Below are 25,434 nucleotides of genomic sequence, written 5' to 3'. Positions count from 1 at the left end.
GTTGGGTCATTACTACAACTCACTGATGCTTCATTTAACTACCTTTCCTTTCGAGCTGATAATACCATGACATCCTAAATTTAAAAAAAAAATTGATTGCCCTTCAAATATATCTTATACATTTCTATAGCATTTTAGTCACTCTATTCCACCCATCTGGAATGACTCTCCTCACCTCCTCACTACCCATATTCTATCTAGTCATTAATTACTTCCAGCTGATTGGCTCACAGTGGCCCCAGCAAACTTCCAGCTGCCAGCTGATTGGCTCCTCCGTGGTGATGCTCATTGGGCTGTTTCCCTGCCCTTTCAGACCACGGAGCTGCTCACTGGGGGACTCTTTTGGCTCCGCCCACACGACCCAGCCAATCGGCCTCAAGAGTGGGAGGAGTGGGGTTTGAGAGGCCCCCGGAAGCCCGTGGTGGCAGTTGGGCTCTGAGGGAATTCCTGAAGAGCTTGTGTGGTGCAGCATGTGTTTTAAAAATAAAGTTCGTTTTTTGCTTGACAAGTGGCTTGTGAATTGTGCCCCAGCCAGACTGCGGCATTTGGTGGCCCATATGGGGAAACAGCCCAATGAGCATCACTGCAGAGGAGCCAATCAGCTGGCAGCTGGCAGCTGGAAGTTTGCTGGGGCCGCTTGGGCTGTGGCTCTCAACAAGTCACTCTATTCCACCCATCTAGAATGACTCTCCTCACCTCCTCACTACCCATATTCTATCTAGTCATTAATTTCTAGCTCAAATTTAACGTCCTTCAGATGCTTTGCCTGAGCATCTTCACTTGAAAATGACATCTTCCGCCTTGAACCTCCATAGTTCATTTTGATAAACAATAACCTCCTCCTTGCCACAGCTCATCAATTATCTTATTTATATAGCATGTAAATATTTTTCAATAGTATTTTACTTTTCATATACTTTTGTCTGAAGGCTATTTATGAATATATATATATATATATATATATATATTATATATTAATCTTTTAAAAAAGAAACCCTTTGCAATTAGGATGTAAAAGGCACTTAGGAATTCTACCTGATTTGAGCCTCTAGAGTTTACATTTTGAGTTTGGGAAATGTAACTTAAGCTGATTCATCTTTGTATTTTACTGACTGATCAGTATTTACAAAATAAATCAAAGACCCTGGTACTAGACTAATATGAATCTCTGAAGTTATATAAACCCACAATTGCAGTAGTTACACAGTAAATCTGGCAGCATTTGCTTTTGGACTGTAGAAAATGAACTTTCGTCCTTTTTTTTTTAAAAAAAAAATCAATTTATCAACCCATTTTGCCCTTTTCCAAACTGAATGGTGCATTTGGGACTCAAAAACCAAATAAACAAATGGATTTTAATGTACAGTTTGGACTTAACTTAAGCTCAACCTTCACCATCTTGTTCCAAAAGTCTGTGCTACTTAAGAAAATACAGACACTCACGAAGGCACATTTATCAAGACCAGCAACAAGAAATAATAAGAACAATCTGAGGAGTTTTGCCTTCTCTAGTTGTTTCTTCTTTCCAGCCAGTGGAATCCAAAACACAAAGTCTTACTAGGAGCGGTTTAGCAGGTATGACCTATTTTGTTCCCATTCCTCACATCTCAGTCTCTTAAAATTACTTTTCTCAATTTGCATTTCTCCATGTGTGAGACCAGAAACCTGAGAGATGTACCATTCTTAAAGCTGATAATCTTTGTGCCCTCTCTTCTACTTGTGAACAGTGCCCAATTTGGGAGATTTAGATTTATGGAATGACAGTTTTTATATCTATTGACTTCAACATTCAGAAAGACATCTGCAGGGATTGTAGATTACATCTTTGAAGTGTTACCACAAATAGCATCAACTTCATTTGGAGTACTTCATATTTTTCAAAACACTGTGGTTATTATGATTTGATCCTCCCAAGTAGGAAAAGGAGATTCCTCCCCACTTAAAGTAAGGACACTGAGACTCACAGAACTTTGGCATTAGCTCCTGCACCACACAGCAGGTCAGTGGGAAATGGGGACAGATATTTGGACTAATCTCTAAACCAACTTGGAAGTTGCTTAGAAGAGTGAAGAGAAGTGAAAATTTGGAACACAATTCCTCCTGCCCCCTGTCAAGGGTCAAGTTACTTTTCCCTGACAAACTCAAGAATTAGGTGAAAAGACATGGATTCATACCAAATCAGAATAGAAATATGGCCACCAATGTTCTCATGGCCCCCAGAAAAGAGTGAATCACAGAAGGGTGAACCATAAGGCCAGACAGAAATTCTCTACCACTGTGTCCATGTGAGGATACAAGACTCAGACTTGAAGAAAGAAAGAAAGAAAGAAAGAAAGAAAGAAAGAAAGAAAGAAAGAAAGAAAGAAAGAAAGAAAGGAAGAAAGAAAGAAAATATAAAATGTGTTTTCTAAATGTTATGTCTGAATGACAGAAGTATATACATAATTCATAAGTAAAGTGAGGGCTGGTTCCAATAGAATTACTCACCAATAGGTAGGATTCTGAGAGAGTGTGGACCCCTCTCACTAGACAAAGTCAGGTAGGAGTGAAATGGCCATCTGTTCAGAATTACAGTGAAAAGACATTTTTAAGATTCAAGGCTGTGCTATCCAATTTGGTAACCACCAACCACATGAGGTAATTAAAATTAATTAAAATTCAACAAAATTAAGATTTAGTTCCTCATCTTCACTAGTCCCATTTCAAGTATTTGGTAGCCACTGTGTTTAATGGTGGCCATGTAAATGCAGAGAATGTTTCCATCATGGTAGGAAGTTGGACAATCCTGCTCTAAGTTCTTCCATGTTCTAATGTTAAATCGTTATTCCAAGTGAAGTAAGGTGATGTTCTTCAGAGACGTGAAGAACACGTTTTAGAAGACCTTCATGGAGAAGCTAAAATAATGTATTAATGTGAGGAATGTAGAACAGGTCCACATCTCTAAGCACTTCTTTGGATTCCCTTATTAGCATCCTTTCTGTTCTCCTGCAGAGGATATTTTGGATTGGGCAATGTCTCTGTGACACTTGCTATTGAGAAAGTGAAATGCTGGGAAAATGTAAAAGAAGTTGGTCATTGTCTGAAGAAAAAACACACTTCAGATTGAGTGACAAGGCCCACATTTGGAAATGAAGATCAGAGACTATGGGTTTTCATCGATTATAAACAAGGCACAGAGATCACAAAATTTTATATAATTTTACTTGCTGGACTTACTCATCTATAAAATATTAGCAACTCAGGTGCCTGCTTTTTTTTTATTGGTCATTTCCACAAACATTACCGATTTGGTGACTGAGAAGCAGACCCCAGAAATTCAGCCAGTTATCTTGTTTCCACAAGCTGAGAGGGTATAGCTGGAGGAATACAAATGCGTTTCTTTGGCTGGAAACCACTCCAAGGTGGGTGCGAGAGGTATTTTGTTCATGGCCATGTTGTTGTGCAGGAAGGAATGCTATTATTAATCAGGAACTAGTTCTTCCCTGGTGAATTATTCAACTTCTATTCCTCATGGTCATCAGATCAATCTCTTGTATTTTGAAAGTATGAAGCAGGTTACAGGCTTATCTACTAGGAGTTTATGATCTAAAATCAAAAGATTCAAAACCCAAACAAGGTATGTGATCCATTGTCTTATGGACATAGGAGTCACATAATTTAAACACATAAATGTACAGATAAATTAAATAATAAATCAAACAGGGCCCAGGCTGCTTTCTTCTTGTTTTCACGAGAGTTTTTAAAATAGTGGTTTCCCCCGATTTGTTGGTTCAGGGATGTCTGGACTTTTCTTTATGTAAGGAATGGCAGCAGAGGGGGGGTCTGCTTAAGATCAGCATAAGGCTCGAGGATCTTTGAAGCACACCCTGACTTGAGTTTCTACTGATACCCATATTAAATTATAGTTGGCACACTTAGCCTATAGCTTGTATTTTAATTAAATAAGTACGTGCCTTGTCTGTCCCCTTTAAAGGACTTTAACCTCCATGAGATGATCACTCAACTTTTGTTAACCCTCAAAGTTCTTAGCCAAGTATTTTCCTTATACTCAGTATGCAGTTTGTTAAATTGGAAGGACTCTGGGGCACTTCTTACTTATTGGACTTCATTGGTAAACAGACAAACTTGGCTAAGAAATTATCCGCATTTCCAGTTGAGCTCTTAGCAACCTTACAGATGGTGGCGATTGAGAAATGGATTTCTATTTTATTTTTGATTTGTATGTGGTTGCTTCCTTTTAGGGAAAAGATCTTTGTCTTAGACATTCTGATTTCAGGAAGAGGGAGCTTCCTTTGTGATGGAGGAATAGGTTTGTTCTGAGACGTTCAGAGAAGGAGAAAGAAGACATGATAGATAGGAAAAGATGAGATTCAGAGTTGAGCTGAAATATTTCAAATTCCCATGGTCTTTGGAGATTTCTTGCCACTCCTCCATCATAATTAGAAAACACTGACATTCAGGGAGATTTAAATGCTTCCATCAGTACCTCCATTCCCCGAAAAAGTGTTGCCTGATTTCACTTTCTAACTATGCCCAGTAATTAAAAACAGAAGGCCCCGTTCTGAATGTTAGCTTGGGAACCTGCCCCTCCCAGGACTGATGCCACTATACATTGGCCACAGGACTTATCTTTTCTCACCATCTCTCTTAGGAGCCCCAGTCAGGTCTAGGAAGACTGTGAGTTTGCCATGGGCATTACCCGCCCCCCCCCAAAAAAAAAAATGGAGCCCTTTGGCGCCACTTAAGCTTTAAAATACATGGAAGCAGCTCATTTTGTCTGGCCATTTCCTTGCTGAAGTTCTATAGATGCGCAGTCCATTTGGGAGGCAGTAGTTCAGGATGGTGAGATCTGGATTTGAACCAAGAGAGTTGGTGAAAAAAAAAAAGCAGGGTCTTTGTGAGAACTGGCTTGAAATGACAACCTGGTTTGTTTCGGAGAATAAGAAAGCTGATTCTAGATTTCCTCATACTCTTGTTTTGGAAAACCTGTAGTTTGCAAAATGTAGGATCAGACCACAGCTTCAGAAGCAATGGCAGCGACTTTTACTTTGGACAAAAATCCACAAAGGAAACAGAAAAATAGTTGTAATTAAGGACCTTAACTCGACAGTTACCTAGCTTGTCAAATTAAAACATGTGGTGACCACCTGTCAAGGATCTTGAAAAAAAAAAAAAGGCCCTCTTTTGTTTTTCTACCTGACCTAAAATCTTTTTTTGGAGCACACTTGTGTTTTCCAAATTTTCACACTTAAACAAAAGCTGTCCACACTAAGTATAAAGATGACTAAGCAATTTTGAATTAAGTAATCAAAGCGATCCCTGCCCATTTTAGAATAATTAAGTTTCTGCAGCCTGATATAAACAGTTCCAAGAACTACATGTGGCCTACCAAAAGTATATATTACAAGTAGTCAACCCTGAGGCCAGCTGGCAGACAGATCAACCTATTAAAGTAGAATTGTTCAGAATTTTGGAGTATTATTTTTCTTTTCTCCCAATATTTTTTTTTGCATCCAACTTTGTTTCTTTGGGAATGTTTTCAAACATACAAAGCAAAAAACTATTGTGGAATCATACCTCTTGTAAATGAATGAGCATGTCTCTTGGGATCCTTTGGAACTCACAAATCATTCCCTTTTCAACCCTGTCTACACAGGCAGCCAAAGCAAAACAAAGTAAAATTAACCCATTTCATTCCCACTCAAGCTGAAGAGTTCATATTCTGCTTGGCCATCAGGAAGGTGCACAGTGACAACTGGAAAAGTGAAAGTGGACTTTGGACTGTATGCCCACCGGGTATCAAGGCATCTTATTTACTGTCTTTGCCAGCTAGGTTGGTGGGCAGGAATTTCTTGCTAATTAGGCTAAAGTTATAAGTTCAATCCCACTGGAATGAATTAACTATTTGAGAGATTAAAAAAAATCCTAAATGACTACCATGTCTAAATACTGGTCAGCTGCTCTATTGGAAGATGTTGTCTGACAACTTTAAATTGGGAAAATAGAGATGGTTAGACCTTCAGCAGGCATTTGTGATACAGGGAGTATTTGGCCAAAGGAATGTGAATATCATCATACAAAAAGTCCCCATACAACTGCATTATAAGCTCCATTGTCTTCTTCACTGTGTTTAAATCCAGATATAATCAAGAGTGGTTGAGGCAAGGATCGTTACAATGAAATCTTCAGTGTGGTTTCTTCAGTGTTAAAGTAAGGTAGGAATGCCAACAGCTTTTTTTTTTCAAACAAACATAATATTAATACACATAAAGACATGCACTCATAAAGAAAACATAAATTTGTAAGACTAGAGTTTGTATTAATTTATCAAATATAACTTGATACCTATGGTGTCCTGGACACTCACTCTTCTACGTGGAGATAAATCTCCTTTCTACTCTCTCTCCTAAAGAAGCAGATAGGAGGCAAGTAACTGGTCAGGTTTGAAGGATGATGAACTCTTCTTATCCCCTTCTCTCCCGCTGTAGGTCCTATGTACGTAATATAAAAATAATGATCCATTAAATGCTATCTTCCAGAATTTATGCAGATACAGGGAATCCATTTAAGAAGTAAATTGAATAGGAGGTAGGAAAGAGGGCATCTTTCTAGATCCATCCAGTTCAGTGGCCTTCTAACAATAAAAGCAAGTTTCTTACCCACCATCAAGAAGAAATTTGCTGATTTCAATGAAGCTGGTCCACTGTGTTTTCAAACTTTGGTTCATGATTCCAAGAAATGAGCAGTTCATAATAAATTTATCCCAGTGGCAGAACATCTCACAACCAACTTTTCCACTTTGAATACCACAAACAGACCTTTTATTTGTTGACACACAGCCCCTGGACATTCATGAAAACAAGATGTTCTCTTGCTGCTTTTTAAGTTAAACAGATTTAAGTCAGGGTCTCAGCTGAATTTCAAAACCAGATGTTACATAGCAAGAAGACTGAACTGACCCCAGCAATGAGAGACTATTTCACTTCAACTTGGATATTCTTGTCAGCAGGAAGAGTGACCAAGCATGACTTAAACTGGAAGCAGGAGCAACTTGAGGTTTACTGCTGTCTCTGTTCAGTGACTGTCTCCTAGATCTGGGAAGCTGCTAGTCATCCAGGACTCCTGGTTTGGGGAATAAGCATCAGGGTTCGTGCCTTGGAGGTATAAGGACTTTGGCTTTGGAGGGGGCTCTGGGAAAAGATAATCTTCCTCCCACACATCACCATCCTGCTTTTCTGTAGACTCCAGAAGCTTCCACTGTATCTATCACCTGATTCCTCTTATCCCACTCTCATAAACACACAACCAGACATGTCAAACTCCTGAGTCTTGCAATGATTTAGCCTTCATTTCTGCCTCTGGGCCTTTGCATCTGCTTCCTCTCTCCTGGAAGAGGAAGTGCCCTCCAATCTTTTTGCAAATCTGATATATTTTTCTGGAATCTCGTTCAAGTCTTATCTTTATCCCAAAATCATTTTCTTTCAGAGTCTACTGGTGGTTGACAATGTCCTTCATACTACATGGCTTTGTTATTCAAATGTTAACTTCTCTTTCTCTTGACTGACTCTGAAGCTGCTCATCTTAGGGCTTATATCACCTGATATCCCCCAATAGTTCTGAGTATTTTGCCATGCATTTACAGATGCATGAAAGTATTAATAGAGCTGAATTTATTGAAAAGCTTAAGAAGCCTGGCCCGAGACTCTAACTTCCAAATGTTGCCACAGCTATGGTCACTTGTGCTAGTTGTCCATGATCCTGTTTTGCCCATCTGGGAACTTCCTGGACCCTTGTGGTCATTGGAGGCCAAGTGACCAGTTCTGACTGACGACCAAGGACACAAGTATTATGTTTCTTCTGGATAGACTTGCTGATGTGAAACCTTCAGAGATCTTTTCCCTGTCCTCCACGGTTGGCAATATTTCAAAAGTAGCTGTCAGCAGGTGTCCCTGAGTATGAATGGCAGAGATGTGAACCACAGACCCCCTACCTCTTCAGTGGTGGTGACAAACCAACTGTTTTTAAGTTGCTGAGATAACCTAGCTTGTGATACGGTTTTGTCAACTCCAACACTAGATAATGGACTTCTCTGCTTCTAAACAAGTACCTACTCCACTTACCTATTTTCTATTTCCCTTCTGTGACTTCTAGTATAGAAATAAGGATAGCTAGGTTACTTGGTGTTGAGCATCAGGGAGTAGAAAGGGCTGTAGAAAGGGCTGATATTTCACTTTCTCATTGGTCCCATTTGATCACTCTCATGAGCCATAAAATGAGAGTGTTTGCATATTATATGATCACTCATTTATTACAGACATGAAAAACTCAAATGCTTTTAAGGAATAAGAAAAGCCAATACTTTGGGAGTAGTGGTCTTTGGCAAAACAGAGAATACAACCACTAGGAACAAATTCAGATTTTTCCAAAGCTATGCTGTGCAAGGGAAGCACATTTGCAGAGCAACATGGGCATGCAGTTGTTGGTTTGTAACATTGATGGATACAGTCTTTCACTGATAAATGATCACACACCAGCCTAGGCACTGTAAGAAGTCACAAAGGTGAACTCACAGGTGATTCCATACTAGTTTATAATCTAGGTAGAGAGATTTACTATTTGGTCAGCAGTTATGTAATGCTAAGGATCAAGCACAGTTCTGAGAACTTTATACATATCAATTTAAATTCTTATAATGATCCTCACTGTTCTCATTTTACAGGTAAAAATATTAAGGCAATATCAAGGTAATCCGGTCTCTGTGATTTTAATTACAACACTATGCTAATTCTCATAAGACCTATAAGTGGATCATACAAGGTAGACAGTGACAAGGACCTTAATGATGAAGTGATCCTGTGTCAGCTGGGAGGGTTTTTCTACCAATGGTCTTCCCAGGAAGCTGCTTCCCATCAGGGCTTGGCTTGCCTGACATTGGGGTAAGCACATTCTAGATCTTTATTAATGAGGTAAAAATGAAACTCCTGTTTATGTGCATTTGTGCTTTGGCATACCGATTTATTATTTCATTTAAGTGGGGCTCACTTTAGAAAACAAGCTGAATTCTACCAAAAAAAAAAAAATTTAAATGAATTACCGTCCTTCCCACTTGGACCATTTCTTTGTTTTCCCGACTTAATTAACTTTAGACATGAAACTAAATCATCTAAGTTTATCTGTCAGTTTCAGGGTAGATGCAGGTTTTGTGGGACCAGAAGATTATTTGAGAGGTCTTCTTTAAGAAAGATAATACAGGGGCTGGAGTTGTAGCTCAGCGGTAGAGCGCTTGCCTCCTACGTGTGAGGCACAGTGTTCAGTTCCCAGCACCACATAAAAATAAGCAAATAAAAAATAAAGGCCCATCAACAACTAAAAATAAAATAAAATAAAATAAAATAAAATAAAAAAGAAAGAGAATACAAAATTAAATGTAAAAAGTTAGGACTGGGGTTATGGCAGGGTCCTGTCCCTGGGTCCACATGGTGGACTGATGTCCCATTGGATTTGTGATGAATCACTGTCTGGTCTCTCACCTTTGTTTCTTAGGAGCATTTTATAATAATGTCCCAGTAGCTTTACTTTGATTTTCATTTCAATTACTTTGAAACTATAATTATATTCCTCTTTTTTTTAATGTTACTTGAAAACCAGAACTTACCAAGTAAATAATGTAGGGGGCAATTAGGCATCTTCTTTGAAGTGATTTGCAGAAAAGTAGAATTAAAGATATGGTTAATCCATTGCAATATTGTTTTCTGCCTATAAACCATATAATTAAGTATGATAGGTAAATGAGAGGGCAGAGATAATTTAAAATATTATGACCTTTTGCCAAGACAAGGCCAATGAAAAATAAATAAAGAATACCAGTCATCACAATTTACAACAATGCACATATTATTAGATTTACCAAAGTTTCTCCTGCATCTTTTTTTTTTAAAAGAAACATTTCTCTTATAGGAAAATGTAAAAGAATTGCAATTGGAGCTCAGATCTAAAATAGCACCCGGGATGGAGTAGTTCCAATTCAGTATGTATACATATACCTGTTGAATGAAAGAATCAGTAAGTGAGTGACTGAATATATGCTTGACGAAGGCGCTGCTAATGATGGTCACAAGCCTCCCTTATCAACCTCAACTTACAATTGCATCTTTAATTTATAAACTATTAGTCATTAATCTGGGGGAAGCAGTTAGACAGGTCTCCAGAGTGTCTCATTATAACAAATGACTTCCTATAGATGCTTTTCCATTTACACTGGGATTACATTCCAATAAACCAATTCCAATAAATTGAAAGTGCATTTACTACATCTAACCTCCAAAACATCCTAGCCTAGCAGCACAGTATACTGTAGTGTGTCAGTTGTTTGCATCCATGATGTTGGGACCAACTAAAAGCTGTGGTATCCAGCACTGCCAGAGCATACTGGACCATATATTGCTAGCCTGGAAAAAGATCCAAAAGCAAAAGTTGAAGTATGTTTTCTGCCAGATGCATATGGCTTTTGCACCATTGTAAAGTTGAAAAATCCTAAATGGACTCATCTTAATCCAGGGACCATGTGCATTTATATATTTTGTAAATCTGCAATAAAATCAAACCCCAAATCATGGTCTCATACACGTATGGGAGGAATTCTTGGAAGAACTGGAAAGACTGATCTTAGGAGAGCTCCCTCCTTGAGCCCCACATGTGTCTGCACTCACTCCCCCACTGCATTCTCTGGTTTTGATAAACACACTTTCCCCCCAACTCAGGATGCCCCATTCCACAATATATCATTTTTAGTTATTAAATAACAGGACTCAATATTAATGTTGGCCTTCTCCATTCCTCTTTAAGAAAGTGTTTTTAGCCAAAGATATTAAACCACTCTTTTTCCCTGTCAGTGAAACAGCCAGTATTCTGAAATCACAGCTCATTTGTACCACATTGGCGTGAATATTCAGACTCCATTTGTCTCTAGCTCTTAAAGGCTGGTGGTGTGAGAGTGAATGATGGACATTTTGTTTTGAATTAACAAAAGGGAGGGGGGCGGAAAACCCTCAAGTAATAAGTTTAACCTAAAATATCTGTTTCAGGGAATGCAGCATTGCCTTTTCCTCTAGGAAAAGTCAATTTAGAAAAAAAATCTAGGCTAATTTGGCATTGTCAGACCTGGGAGAGAGAATAGTAGGAAGGAAAATGTCTCTGTTTTTTTTTCCCCCTGGATTGAGTGTTGTTCTACTTAAATCCTACTGGAACATTGTTGTACTGAGTCATGCAAGAGGTTCACAATCTAATTTTGTTGAGCCTCCTACAGCAGAGTTTGGAAGTAGTTGAGTCTGTATCCTTTAACTATAAAAATGCTTTCACAGCTTGAATTTCAGGTAAGACTTTTGATAGTTCGGGTTCCAAGCTAAATAGCACACTCCTTCCTTTCTCTTTATTGCATACTCACTTGTTCTTATGGGGACAAAGGGCTGGAGAGGAGTTCTAGACAAGAGCTCCTACCACCAGTGTCTGCTTTTCTCCCTATTATCTGTGCCTCCACTGCGGCTTACCCACCCTGGTGCAATATCCTTCTGTCAATAGCCGTGCCAAGGAGGGAGGTATGCTTTTGTGGAGATGCCTCCTAAGGCCAGGAGCAGTTTTGGGCCAGGGACGCTCCATCATTTAGCCAAAATCACAAAGTCTGCATGTGATGAACTGCAATGAAAGAATCAGTAAGTGACTGAATATATGCTTCCCAGCATTCCTTACAACAAAGGTTTCTGAAATGCTGGGAAGTCCCTGGGAACCTGTGCTCCTCGTGTGCCCTCAATCCCTAAACAAACTTTCCTTCTTGTATCTCATGATGAGAATCCTGGGAATAATTTCCTTGAGGGAAGACTCCTGGATGAAAGAGTGAGTTCCAGGCCTTTCCGCACTGAGCCAGGTTCCACAATCACCAACAGGAATCCATAATAAAGGGTCTTAGTTTAACAAAGACCTCTTCAGATCCAGCTCTGATAAGCCTGGCACACTTGAACTAAAGAAGAGACCAAGCACTTTCTTAAGGGTGTCCAAGGAGGCTTATTCTGTAAAACTCAAGGAAAAAGGAAGAAAAAAGCCCTGAACTTCTCTTTCCACCCCATCTGGAGCTTCAACTGATTCCAAACATATTGGCCTACAGTGGTTATAAAATCTCCCATTTATGCTGTTCTAAAACAAGGGCAAAGCCCGCTAGGTGCTTACAACTCAAAAGCACTACTTTTACATGCTCATAGGAAAATGATTTTTTTTCTCCACGCCCTTCAGCTGACTGAAAAATAATGAAACACAGTCAGGAGGCACCTAAGCTGGCCACTGGCCATCATTCACTGGAACACCCCCACTAGGCCATTCACGGATTGCAGAACTGTTTCCTCGTGCCTTCAAAAGTTCTCATTGTATATAAATATCAGTCTGCATAAAATCACTGACTTGGGTGTCAGCGACATTTTAGGTACCTTTAAGACAACAGGCATCTTTTGCTGAACTACTTCAAGAACACAGAGGAAAGTATAGACGTGGGGACTTGAATGCTGGTGTCTCAAATTTCATCTGAAAAATAAATGGATGATGGCCTACAGAGAAGAAGGAGGAGGATTCCAGACTTCTGATAGCCATTTCTGCTAATATTCACACAACTCCCCAAAAGTTCAAGCCTTTCTGCTTAAGAGAGAACTAAGGAAATAAAAAAGGGGTGGGCAGATGCAAAAAGAAAAATTAAAGGAAAAGAACACTTTGGAAACAACAGAAAAATGAATAAATGCCATTCCTCCTCTTATTTGCATGATACTCAGGGAAATTCGGTCGTGGGGCACATATGGCCACATTAGGAATGACAGGTGGTGGTGGCGCCCAGAGAGGAGAGGCTTATCATGGCTTGGCTCTCCCACTGTCCACTAGACCTATCCTGGTGCAGCAGTGAGAACTTAAGACATAGCCAAAGCCTACTCTAGAGAACAGGTGGCGTGGTGAGATAAGAAGGAACCATGGCCGAAGTGGGAGGGGAGTTAGTGGAAAAAAAGAACTTTCTCTCCCAACTGGGCCCCTTACTGACTATCTAGACAAGATAATGTTCTGTGGCAACTGAGTCACAAGCACATAACACTGAGAAGGGCCTGTCTCTGTTGGTCATTAGGTCTAATCTTGGCCTCCCCCACCATCCATTCTGATCAACTTTGCTTGGTTGATGAAGAAAATGGTCCTGAAAGAAAGGGCTGTCATATAAGAGCCCCTGGGTAGGGGAGTTGGCCACATGTCGGTCAGGGGGTGGGGCAAGACTCACAGGAATGGTTTGGGACATAGCCCCCAGAAAAGAGGCAAAAAAAGGAACAAAATAAGTCCAAAGAAATAAGGGATGAGAAACACAGGTAATACCCATGTTCTTAGGTACCCTTGATAGAAGTAGTATGTGGGTTTCTTCCTCTTGGGAGGGTCCTTCTGTTACTTACCAGGAAAACTTTCAACCTACAATTTCTGATGATATTTTTATGCCACTGCTCCTCTCCCTCACACAGTCGTCATTGGTGTCCTCATCTACTGACTCATTGTCACTTCCTGTCCACAGTTTGGGACTGTGAAAATCTCTCTCCCTGGTAGTCCCAGAGGCCCTCAAACTCACAAAGTCACAATCTAAATGTACCACCCTCCCGGAAGGGCAACCTCACCGGGGAATGCCCGTGCCTCTCTGAGGAGAAAGGTAACACCAAATGATGTCAGCAGGTCACGTCTTCCTTCCACCTATTTCCCGACCTTGATTTATTTCTCCCTGTTTGAATTAAGAGCAGCAAGTGAGGAGAAAGGCCGTTGGATGCTCATCATTTGGAGACAACTTAGAGCAAATAAGTTGTAGGTTCAGAGGCTGCACCTAATCATCTAGCCCTGTATTCATTCATTTGGTCATTATTAAATGACTACTGTATACAAAACTTCCTCTAGTATTGGAAGAGATGTAACAGGTACATCTTCCAACTTCAGAAATTAAATAATGCTACAGGGGAGTGACGGCTGTATACACACTATGGAAAACCCACACTATGGAAAACCCACATGCTCTGAGTGTGATGTAAGTGCTAGGCGACTGCATGAGAGGAGAATAAGAGGGAAGTCCAAATGCAATAAACTTAAAATCAGCTATTAGAGAGGAAAAAATGATAATGGTGGTGTTGGGGACGAACTGTGTTCCCCTTAAGTTCACATATTGGAGTCCTAACCCCCATGGTCTCGAGTGAACCCACATTTTGAGATAAGCTCTTTCAAGAGGTGAACCTAATCCAACTGACTCGTGTCCTTACAAGAGCAGGAAATTTGCACACAGAAACACCAGACAGGTGTCTGCAGAGGAACAATCATGTGAAGACAGTGAGAGGTCGGCCATTTGCATGAAAGGCCTCAGAAGAAATCAACTCTGCTGGCACAGTGATCTCGACTTTCAGCCTCCAGAACTGTGAGAAAACAATCTGTTTTCTAATTCAGTCTGTGGAATTTTGCTGTGGCAGGCCAAGTAAACCAACACAGGGAACAACTCATATGATCCTGAAACAGGAATTTCCTGATAACTGTGCTAAATTCCCCCAAAACTGAGTGAGGGAAGTTTCCTTTGGTTCTCCTTCCTTTATCTTCCCAATCCCCTCTTTCTGCTCCCCAGGTGGTCCTTCTGCTGGGGGACATTCTCCTCCCAGTGAGGGAATTCAATGAAAGACAGGGGTGCTTATTGCTCCTGAAATCACCAGCGTTTCCACAAAAACGAGCTTATTTACCCTGATAACTGACTCATCCTCTTTGTTCCTCAAGTCATCGGCATTATTCACAGTGAATGAAGACTTCAATACTGATCAAGACCCTTCTAAGCTATTACACATGCAGGAAATATTTTAAAATGAAGCAGAAAATCAGGTTATAAAATAGGAAAACAATTCCTGCAAAACTGAATAGATTCTAACTGGTAAGTGTTAAGAAAACTAGGAGGGGCATAGCAGGAAGACTGGTTTCTCACAGTGCATCTTTAGGAGCAGAAATAAACAAAAAAAAAAAAAAAAATCAGGCAGAGAGGCTGTGTAACCTCTGCTAAGAGCAGAGCCCAGAGAAAAACACACAGACTCTACTCACAGGTTGGCAGTCAGATGTCCACTTCTGAGCCTGCTGGTTAATCACTAAGCCTTGTGGAATTCAGCTGGATGATGTTGAAATGTTTTCTTGATACCTGGAATAAAGAGAGGATTAAAATACAATTAAGTAAAATGAATTTTAGTACATGTAGACTATATATTTTAAAATTCTAGTTCTCTCTCAGGTACTATTATTACTTAGGAATTTAAGGGGGGAAATAAAGGTTGGGGTAGAAATAGCTATTGTGCATTTACATTTTAAAGACAGTCAACACAATGATTATTCTCCTGAACAATTCTTCTGAATTATTTTAAATGATGAGGTGGAGAAGTTTGTATAGTTCTACCAATGCTCTGACAAGGTCAATATTTATTTAACTAGTTTTCCTTTCTTTGCTCATAAGTCCTTCAGTATTTTTACTTTAAAATTTGGAAATTATTAAACAGAAAAGAGAAAGAAAATGGTATAAATGGGTGGAAACCATACTTTCATGAACTATTCTATTAGTGAGACAGAAGGCTTTAAAGAGAAAACTTAAAGGCAGGGGCAAAGTAACTAAAAGTGGAATTTGTCTTCAGATAACTCTTTTCTCTTTTCAGATTCCAGGTCTGAGGGCCAGGAAGCAGATGAAGCTCTCAAGATCTTTCTCTACCATCATTTACGTTGCAACTTCAAGTACATGACTGAGTGAACCCTCAGGTCAACCATTCTTCACTTTGCCCTTCCAACCCAGAGTTCTTTGTGAAATGTCCAACACATAGACTGTCGCTGACTTGGCTCAGAAGCAGTTGCCAAAGTTCTCTATGAGCCAAGCTGAGTCTAGACCAGACATGGTCAGGGGCAAAAGATCTCTTCCTAGACAGAAGGGAGAGAGAGCTGGACCCACCAGGGAAATGATCCCTTTTTTCCTCCCCTTCTCCCAGTCTCAGTCAGTGGCCAACAGCCAAGCACTATTTCTTGCTCCTTTGACTTAACCATCTAATCAGTGGTGGGAGGAAATGGGTTTAATATAAAATATTCACTGAGGTGAATAGGAAAAGGAAAGGAAGGATTCTCTCCCCTCAATCAGATTTCCAGCTCTGCGAGAGTTGTATCTTCTTAGAACCCTGAGGAAAACTCCAGCTAAGCCACTCAGTAGCATGACAGACGGAAAGTAGCATTTTCCTGGGTTATTCAAATGGAAAGACATTGCCAGTGCCTCTTTGCAAAAAGAGGTTAAAAATCATACTTTAAATATCGACCACAATTGTTCCCAGAAAGATGCCCCTTTGCAACAGGATGCTGTGGAACTGGAAGGAGGAATGAATCTCAAAGGGTTACTTATTGTATCAGGAAATTATTGCAAATGTTAAATGAGAAAACCTTTTTGAAAATAGATACTTTTATAGCAAACAAGAGGAATAGACTAAAGAAGAATGTAATTAAAATTTTACCTTACACAGTTGCATTAGGGTCTCTTGATTTCAACATTACTTTTTCTACAAACCAATTCTCATTTCATAATTTGCTCTACATAGATTATGAAAATTACAATAATAACTATTTGAGGTTTTGTGTGTGTGTGTGTGAGGTCCTGTGCTAAACATATTACACATGTGGTTTTTTTGTTTGTTTGTTTGTTTTGGTACCAGGGATTGAACCCAAGGGTGCTTAGACACTGGACCACATCCCCAGCCTCCTTTTTTTAAATTTTTTTTTTTTTTTATTGTTGGTCGTTCAAAACATTACATAGTTCTTAATATATCATATTTCACAGTTTGATTCAAGTGGGTTATGAACTCCCATTTTTACCCCATATACAGATTGCTGTATCACATCAGTTACACTTCCATTGATTTACATATTGCCATTCTAGTGACTGATGTATTCTGCTGTCTATCCTATTCCCTACTATCCCCCTTCCCCTCCCCTCCCCTCCCCTTCCCTCCCCTCTTCTCTCTCTACCCCCTCTACTGTAAAACATTTCTTCCACTTGTATTATTTTTCTCTTACCCCTCCTTTCCTCTTATATGTAATTTTGTATAACCCTGAGGATCACCTTCCATTTCCATGCGATTTCCCTTCTCACTCCCTTTCCCTCCCACCTCTCATCCCTGTTTAATGTTAATCTTCTTCTCAAGCTCTTCGTCCCTACCCTGTCCTTGGTTACTCCCCTTATATCAAAGAAGTCATTTGGCATTTGTTTTTTAAGGATTGGCTAGCTTCACTTAGCATAATCTGCTCTAATGCCATCCATTTCCCTCCAAATTCTATGATTTTGTCATTTTTTAAAGCAGAGTAATACTCCATTGTGTATAAATGCCACATTTTTTTTATCCATTCATCTATTGAAGGGCATCTAGGTTGGTTCCACAATCTTGCTATCGTGAATTGTGCTGCTATGAACATCAATGTAGCAGTGTCCTTGTAGCATGCTCTTATTAGGTCTTTAGGGAATAGACCGAGAAGGGGAATAGCTGGGTCAAATGGTGGTTCCATTCCCAGCTTTCCAAGAAATCTCCATACTGCTTTCCAAATTGGCTGCACCAATTTGCAGTCCCACCAACAATGAACAAGTGTACCCTTTTCCCGGCATCCTCTCCAGCACTTGTTGTTGTTGGACTTCATAATGGCTGCCAATCTTACTGGAGTGAGATGGTATCTTAGGGTGGTTTTGATTTGCATTTCTCTGACTGCTAGCGATGGTGAGCATTTTTTCATGTACTTATTGATTGATTGTATGTCCTCCTCTGAGAAGTGTCTGTTCAGGTCCTTGGCCCATTTGTTGATTGGGTTATTTGTTATCTTATTGTCTAATTTTTTGAGTTATTTGTATACTCTGGATATTAGGGCTCTATCTGAAGTGTGTGGAGTAAAGATTTGTTCCCAGGATGTAGGCTCCCTGTTTATCTCTCTTATTGTTTCTCTTGCTGAGAAAAAACTTTTTAGTTTGAGTAAGTCCCATTTGTTGATTCTAGTTGTTAACTCTTGCGCTATGGGTGTCCTATTGAGGAATTTGGAGCCCGACCCCACAGTATGTAGATCATAGCCAACTTTTTCTTCTATCAGACGCCGTGTCTCTGATTTAATATCAAGCTCCTTGATCCATTTTGAGTTAAGTTTTGTGCATGGCGAGAGAAAGGGATTCAGTTTCATTTTGATGCAAATGGATTTCCAGTTTTCCCAGCACCATTTGTTGAAGATGCTATCCTTCCTCCATTGCATGCTTTTAGCCCCTTTATCAAATATAAGATAGTTGTAGTTTTGTGGATTGATTACTGTGTCCTCTATTCTGTACCATTAGTCCACCCGCCTGTTTAGGTACCAGTACCATGCTGTTTTTGTTACTATTGCTCTGTAGTATAGTTTGAAGTCTGGTATCGCTATACCGCCTGATTCACACTTCCTGCTTAGCATTGTTTTTGCTATTCTGGGTCTTTTATTATTCCATATGAATTTCATGATTGTTTTATCTATTTCTACAAGAAATGCTGTTGGGATTTTGATTGGCATAGCATTGAACTTATAGAGAACTTTTGGTAATATCGCCATTTTGATGATGTTAGTTCTGCCTATCCATGAACAGGGTATATTTTTTCCATCTTCTGAGGTCTTCTTCTATTTCTCTCTTTAGGGTTCTGTAGTTTTCATTGTATAGGTCTTTCACCTCTTTTGTTAGGTTGATTCCCAAGTATTTTATTTTTGGGGGGGATATTGTGAATGGAGTAGTTGTCCTCATTTCCGTTTCAGAGGATTTGTCGCTGATATACAGGAATACATTTGATTTATGCGTGTTGATTTTATATCCTGCCACTTTGCTGAATTCATTTGTTAGCTCTAATAGTTTCTTTGTAGACCCTTTTGGGTCTGTTAGGTATAGAATCATATCATCTGCAAATAGTGATAATTTAAGTTCTTCTTTTCCTATTTTTATGCCTTTAATTTCTTTCGTCTGTCTAATTGCTCTGGCCAGTGTTTTGAGGACTATGTTGAACAGAAGTGGTGAGAAAGGGCATCCCTGTCTTGTACCAGATCTTAGAGGGAATGCCTTCAATTTTTCTCCATACAGAATGATGCTGGCCTGTGGCTTATCATAGATTGCTTTTACAATGTTGAGGTATGATCCTGTTATCCCTAGTTTTTCTAGAGTTTTGAACATAAAGGGATGCTGTACTTTGTCGAATGCTTTTTCTGCATCTATTGAGATGATCATATGATTCTTATTTTTAAGTCTATTGATGTGGTGAATAACATTTATTGATTTCTGTATATTGAACCAGCCTTGCATCCCAGGGATGAATCCTACTTGATCATGGTGTATAATTTTTTTCATATGTTTTTGAATCCGATTTGCCAGAATTTTACTGAGGATTTTTGCATCTAGGTTCATTAGAGATATTGGTCTGTAGTTTTCTTTCTTTGAAGTGTCTCTGTCTGGTTTAGGCATCAGGGTGATGTTGGCCTCGTAGAATGTATTTGGAAGTTCTCCCTCTTTTTCTATTTCCTGAAATAGCTTGAAAAGTATTGGTGTTAGTTCCTCTTTAAAGGTTTTGTAAAACTCTGCTGTATACCCATCCGGTCCTGGTCTTTTCTTAGTTGGTAGTCTTTTGATGGTTTCTTCTATTTCCTCTATTGTTATTGGTCTGTTTAGGTTGTCTATATCTTCCTGACTCAATCTGGGCAGATCATATGACTTAAGAAATTTATCTATGCCTTCACTATCTTCTATTTTATTGGAGTATAAGGATTCAAAATAATTTCTGATTATCTTCTGTATTTCTGAAGTGTCTGTTGTGATATTGCCTTTTTCATCCCATATGCTAGTAATTTGGGTTCTCTCTCTTCTTCTCTTCGTTAGCATGGCTAAGGGTCTGTCAATTTTATTTATTTTTTCAAAGAACCAACTTTTAGTTTTGTCAATTTTTTCAATTGTTTCTTTTGTTTCGATTTCATTAATTTCAGCTCTGATTTTAATTATTTCTTGCCTTCTACTTCTTTTGCTGTTGTTTTGCTCTTCTTTTTCTAGGATTTTGAGATGAAGTATGAGATCATTTATTTGTTGGTTTTTTCTTTTTTTAAGGAATGAGCTCCAAGCAATGAATTTTCCTCTTAGAACTGCTTTCAATGTGTCCCATAGATTCCGATATGTTGTGTCTGTGTTTTCATTTAACTCTAAGAAGTTTTTAATTTCCTCATTAATGTCTTCTATAACCCATTGATCATTCAGTAACCTATTGCTCATTCTCCAAGTGATGTATGATTTTTCCTTCCTTCTTTTATCGTTGATTTTCAGTTTCATTCCATTATGATCAGATAAGATGCATGGTATTATCTCTACTCCTTTATATTGTCTAAAAGTTGCCCTTTGACATAATATATGATCTATTTTTGAGAAGGATCCATGTGCTGCTGCGAAAAAAGTGTAACTACTTGATGTTGGGTGGTATATTCTATATATGTCAATTAAGTCTAGGTTGTTAATTGTGTTATTGAGTTCTATAGTTTCCTTATTTAACTTTTGTTTGGAAGATCTGTCCAGTGGTGAGAGAGGTGTGTTGAAGTCTCCCATGATTATTGTATGGTGGTCTATTAGACTCTTGAACTTGAGAAGAGTTTGCTTGATGAACATAGCAGCACCGTTGTTTGGGGCATATATATTTATGATTGTTATGTCTTGTTGGTGTATGGTTCCCTTGAGCAGTATGCAGTGTCCCTCTTTATCCCTTTTGATTAACTTTGGCTTGAAATCTATTTTATTTGATATGAGTATGGACACTCCTGCTTGTTTCCACAGTCCATATGAGTGGAATGATTTTTCCCAACCTTTCACCTTCAGTCTATGTATATCTTTTCCTATCAAATGCGTCTCCTGTAGGCAGCATATTGTTGGGTCTTGTTTTGTGATCCATTCAACTAGCCTGTGTCTCTTAATTGGTGAGTTTAAGCCATTAACATTTAGGGTTATTATTGAGATATGGTTTGTTCCTCAAGCCATATTTGTTTATTAATGTTACTAAACCTGATTTGTTTTCCTCTTTGATTACTTTCCCCCCTTTACTGTCCTATCTCCCACTGTTGGTTTTCAATGTTATTTTCCATTTCCTCTTCCTGTAATGTTTTGCCAAGGATTTTTTGAAGAGATGGTTTTGTAGCTGCGAATTCTTTTAACTTTTGTTTATCGTGGAAGGTTTTAATTTCATCTTCCATCCTGAAGCTTAATTTCGCCGGATACACGATTCTTGGTTGGAACCTATTTTCTTTCAGTGTTTGAAATATGTTATTCCAGGATCTTCTAGCTTTCAGAGTCTGTGTTAAGAGATCAGCTGTTATCCTGATTGGTTTACTCCTAAATATAATCTGCTTCCTTTCTCTTGTAGCTTTTAAAATTCTCTCCTTATTCTGTATGTTGGGCATCTTCATTATAATGTGTCTAGGTGTGGATCTCTTATGATTTTGCACATTCGGCGTCCTGTAGGCTTCTAGGATTTGGGATTCTGTTTCATTCTTCAGGTCTGGGAAGTTTTCTCGTATTATTTCATTGAATAGATTGTTTATTCCTTTGGTTTGGAGCTCTGTGCCTTCCTGTATCCCAATGACTCTTAAGTTTGGTCTTTTAATGTTATCCCATATTTCTTGGATGTTCTGCTCATGGTTTCTTAGCAGTCTTGCTGAGCTGTCTATGTTCTTTTCAAGTTGAAATACTTTGTCTTCATTGTCTGATGTTCTATCTTCTAAGTGATCTACTCTGCTGGTAGTATTCTCAATTGAGGTTTTAAGTTGGCTTATTGCTTCCTGCATTTCTAGGATTTCTATTTGTTTGTTTTTTATTACCTCTATCTCCCTGTGAAATTGATCTTTTACTTCCTGGATTTGTTTATGAAGTTCCTTGTCAAAGTGATCTTTCATTGTCTGATTTTGCTGTCTCATGTCTTCCTTGAGACTCCAGATCATCTGAAGCATGTATACCCTGAATTCTTTATCTGAAATTCCATCTGTTGCAGCTATTACCTCTTCTAAAGTTGAGTTGACCTGCATTGCTTGTGGTCCTTTCTTTCCTTGTCTTTTCATACTGCTCACGTTTCTTTCTGCTTGGTGAAACTGTTGTGTTTTTGAAGTTTTCCCCCTATTTTTTTTATATTGCTCTTGTATAGTTGGGAGATCTTCCTTGCAGGGCGGGTATTGGCTGTGCTCCTCCTCTAATTAGGGTGATCTATCTACCACGCTGGTTGGTCGCAGGTCTGCCCACCCTGCAGGCGCAGGTGGCGGCTCTGCTCTGCCCCCACTCCAATTGTGGTGACATAACTACCACGCCCTCGGGTCGTTGGTCCTGATCCGGATGTGAGCGGCAGCTCTGCTCCACCCCTACTCCAATTGGTGTGACGTGTCTACCACGCTGGTCGGCCTCTAAGCCTGTTCTGCCGGTGGGTCGCAGTTCTGCCTACCCTGCGGGCTCGGGAGGCAGTTCTGCTCAGCCCCCACTCCCAGTGGGGGTACCTGACTGCCTCTCCAACGGGTCGCTGGGCCTTTTCCGGACACGGGCGGCGGCTCTGCTCCACATCCACTCCAACCAGTGTGACGTGACTGCCTCGGTGCTACTTGTCCACCACACTGGCAGGCTGCCGGGCCTGTCCTGCCAGTGGGTCGCAGGTCTGCCTACCTTGCAGGCTCAGACGGCGGCTCTGCACAGCCCCCACTCCAAATGGGGTGATTTGGCTACCGCACCGTTGGGTCGCTGGTCCTGTTCCAGGCGTGGGCGGCTACTCTCCTCGGCCCCAGCTGCAGTTGGGGTGTCGTGATACCACGCCGGCGGGTCACTTGGCCTGCTCTGGGCGCAGGCGGCAGCTCCACTCTGCCCCCCAGGCCCCCACAGCACCCAGCAGGACCCGGACAGAGAAGCAGTCCCCACAGGTTCCCCAGCCCTGGGCCAAAGCAGCTTCGGGAGCCAGAACCCGGCCTCTCCGATCCCGGCCACGTTCCGCTAGGAGCTGGCTCCACAGAGCGACCCACGCGGGTTCCCCAGCCCCAGGCCAAAGCAGCCCTGGGAGCCCGAGCCCGGCCGCTCCAAGCTCTCCCAGCTTGGTGCACGCTCCGCTAGGAGCAGGCTCAAAGACGCAGTCCCCGCGGGCTCCCCAGCCCCGGGCCAAAACTGTTCCGGGAGTCAGAGCCCAGCCGCCCCTCAGCGCACGTTCCACTTGGAGCTGGCCTCAGCACGCAGTCCCTGCAGGTTCCCCAGCCCTGGGCCAAAGCAGCCTGGGGAACCAGAATCCGGCTGCTCAAAGCCTGGCGCACGCCTTGCCAGGAGCGCGCCCCGAGGAGTATTCTTCTCAGGTTCTCCAGCCCCGAGCCTGAGCGATCTGTCTGCGAGACGCAGGCAAATACCAGCCTGAAATCACCTGTTCCGTAGTTGAATGAGCTGAGATCAGTAGAAAACAGGGATGATTACATCAGCTCTCCAAGATGGCGGCTGCTGTCCTCCTCGAGAATCGAACTGGACCGCTTCTCTCCTCTGTCTCAAAGCCGGAACTCAGCACTAAGCACGGCCATTGCACCACTGGCAGGAGCCCCCAGAATCCGCATCACTGTACTCCCGCTCCGGTACCTCGCCGCTACCCAGTGCGCGCCGCAGACTCCATCCGCGGGGCGGTCCGCCGACCCCCAGCCTCCTTTTTAATTCTTTAAATTTTTATTTTGAAATGGGCTCTTGGTAAGTTGCTGAGGCTGGCTTTGAACTTGCCATCCTCCTGTCTCAGCCTCTTGGGCCACTGGGAATTTAGAGTCATATGCCACCATGCCACGTACAACACCTGTTTCTGATAGTGAGTAAATAAAATAATAGGATGTGATAGAGGACCCCTTGAGGGCCACTGGAGGTTGAATAGTATTATGGTTTGACTATGCCCCCAAAGTTCATACGTTGGAAATTTACCTCCAAAATTAAAATGTTGACAATATTTGGAGGTGGAACCTTCAGGAGTTAACAATTAGGGTGAGATGAGGTCATGAGGATGGGGCCCCATGATGGGATTAGTGGCTTTTTAATGGGAAGAGAGACCTGAGCACATTCTCGCCATATGACGCCTTCTTGTGTCACACAGTGGGAAGGCTCTCACCAGATGTCAGCACTTTGATCTTGAACTTCCCATTTTCCAGAACTGTGAGACATAAATATCTTTTCTTTATAAATTTCTTTTCTGTAGTATTCTGTTGTGGCAGCATAAATTGCACTCCGTCAGATAATGAGGGATGGTCTCTCTGAAGAGTACATTTCTAGGTAAGAGTCACCTATGTAAAGATCTGGGGAAGAGTGATCCAGTAGTGGAGCCCTTGAGAATTGCGGCGTGAGGCTTCAATGAGATGACCATGTGCTCTGATCACACAATTTGTCCAAGTTATTCAGTCCCAATGGGATTCAGGCTCATATGTCCATTGGTAGAGAACACTGCGTCAAATTATGTGTTGAACAAAGAGAGCTTACAAAAAAAATTAGTTCTCAAAAGGGTTGCCTTTTTGGAAATCATGAGGGTAGCAATGTTTGGTGACCTGTCCCTGCCCATAGAGAATGTACAGGGCCACCTTGCATCTAGATCCTGGAAGAACAGAGTTTCCCCCACTCCCCCGTTTACCTGGTAACTTGAAGAGAGCTGCTTTCTGTGGGTTTACATGAGTTCCTTTTACTCTTCGGTGTTGATGATAAGGCAAAATATTTCTTTACAATCGAATGAAAAGCTATAGAACACAATCCTCAGAATGGGAAAGGAATGGTAAGTAGTGATTCCAGTCTTAGTTGGAGGGTATCACATAATTTGGGGGGATGGATATTAAAATAAAATATTTAAAAATAGATCCCTGGGTTTTAGTTAGAATGAGCCAGTAACAATAAAACATTAATATTTGTCTCTGTTTTACATTTATAGTTGAATATGGGAGCTAAAAGTATGTTAGAAGACAGGAAATATGGGATCTTAGGGAATCTGGGTCATTCCAATAAATATTAATGGGTGAACTGACCTTGAACTAGTCATTTAACCATTCCTGGCCTCTTGCTTCCTTCATCTGTAACATGAAGCATTTGAAGTAGAATTTTAAGAGCCCTTCAACTGAGATGGGAAATATATATATATATATATATATATATATATATATATATATATATATATGAGATAATTTAAGGAAAAAATGTATTGTATTTGTCTTAATATCTGTGAATAAACCTGCAGATATGGATAAAATGTCAACTGAACCCCTCTTTTCTAAGGGGTGCTCAGTGATGAGTATTGCTTTTTAGGGTTAATAACTTCTATCTCCATCACTTCTGAGAAAAAAGTGTATTATACA

At 40.5% G+C, this 25,434-nt stretch overlaps 1 protein-coding gene across 5 annotated transcripts in view; it reads right to left on the bottom strand.

Annotated features, from left to right (window-relative positions):
- CALD1 (caldesmon 1) overlaps positions 1-25,434 on the bottom strand; it is a 208,842-nt gene that overhangs the window by 98,911 nt on the left and 84,497 nt on the right. For all 5 annotated transcript variants that reach the window (XM_081282836.1, XM_081282833.1, XM_081282835.1 and 2 more), the window contains exon 2: positions 15,121-15,214. The gene's annotated coding sequence lies outside the window, so the exon portion shown is untranslated. The remainder of the gene's footprint in view (positions 1-15,120; positions 15,215-25,434) is intronic.

Source organism: Spermophilus citellus (assembly GCF_964194105.1).
Source record: "Spermophilus citellus genome assembly, chromosome: 3".
NCBI classification, from domain to species: Eukaryota; Metazoa; Chordata; class Mammalia; order Rodentia; family Sciuridae; genus Spermophilus; species Spermophilus citellus.
Note: the sequence above shows the minus strand (reverse complement) of the source record. Positions and strands in the feature narration are given on the sequence as shown.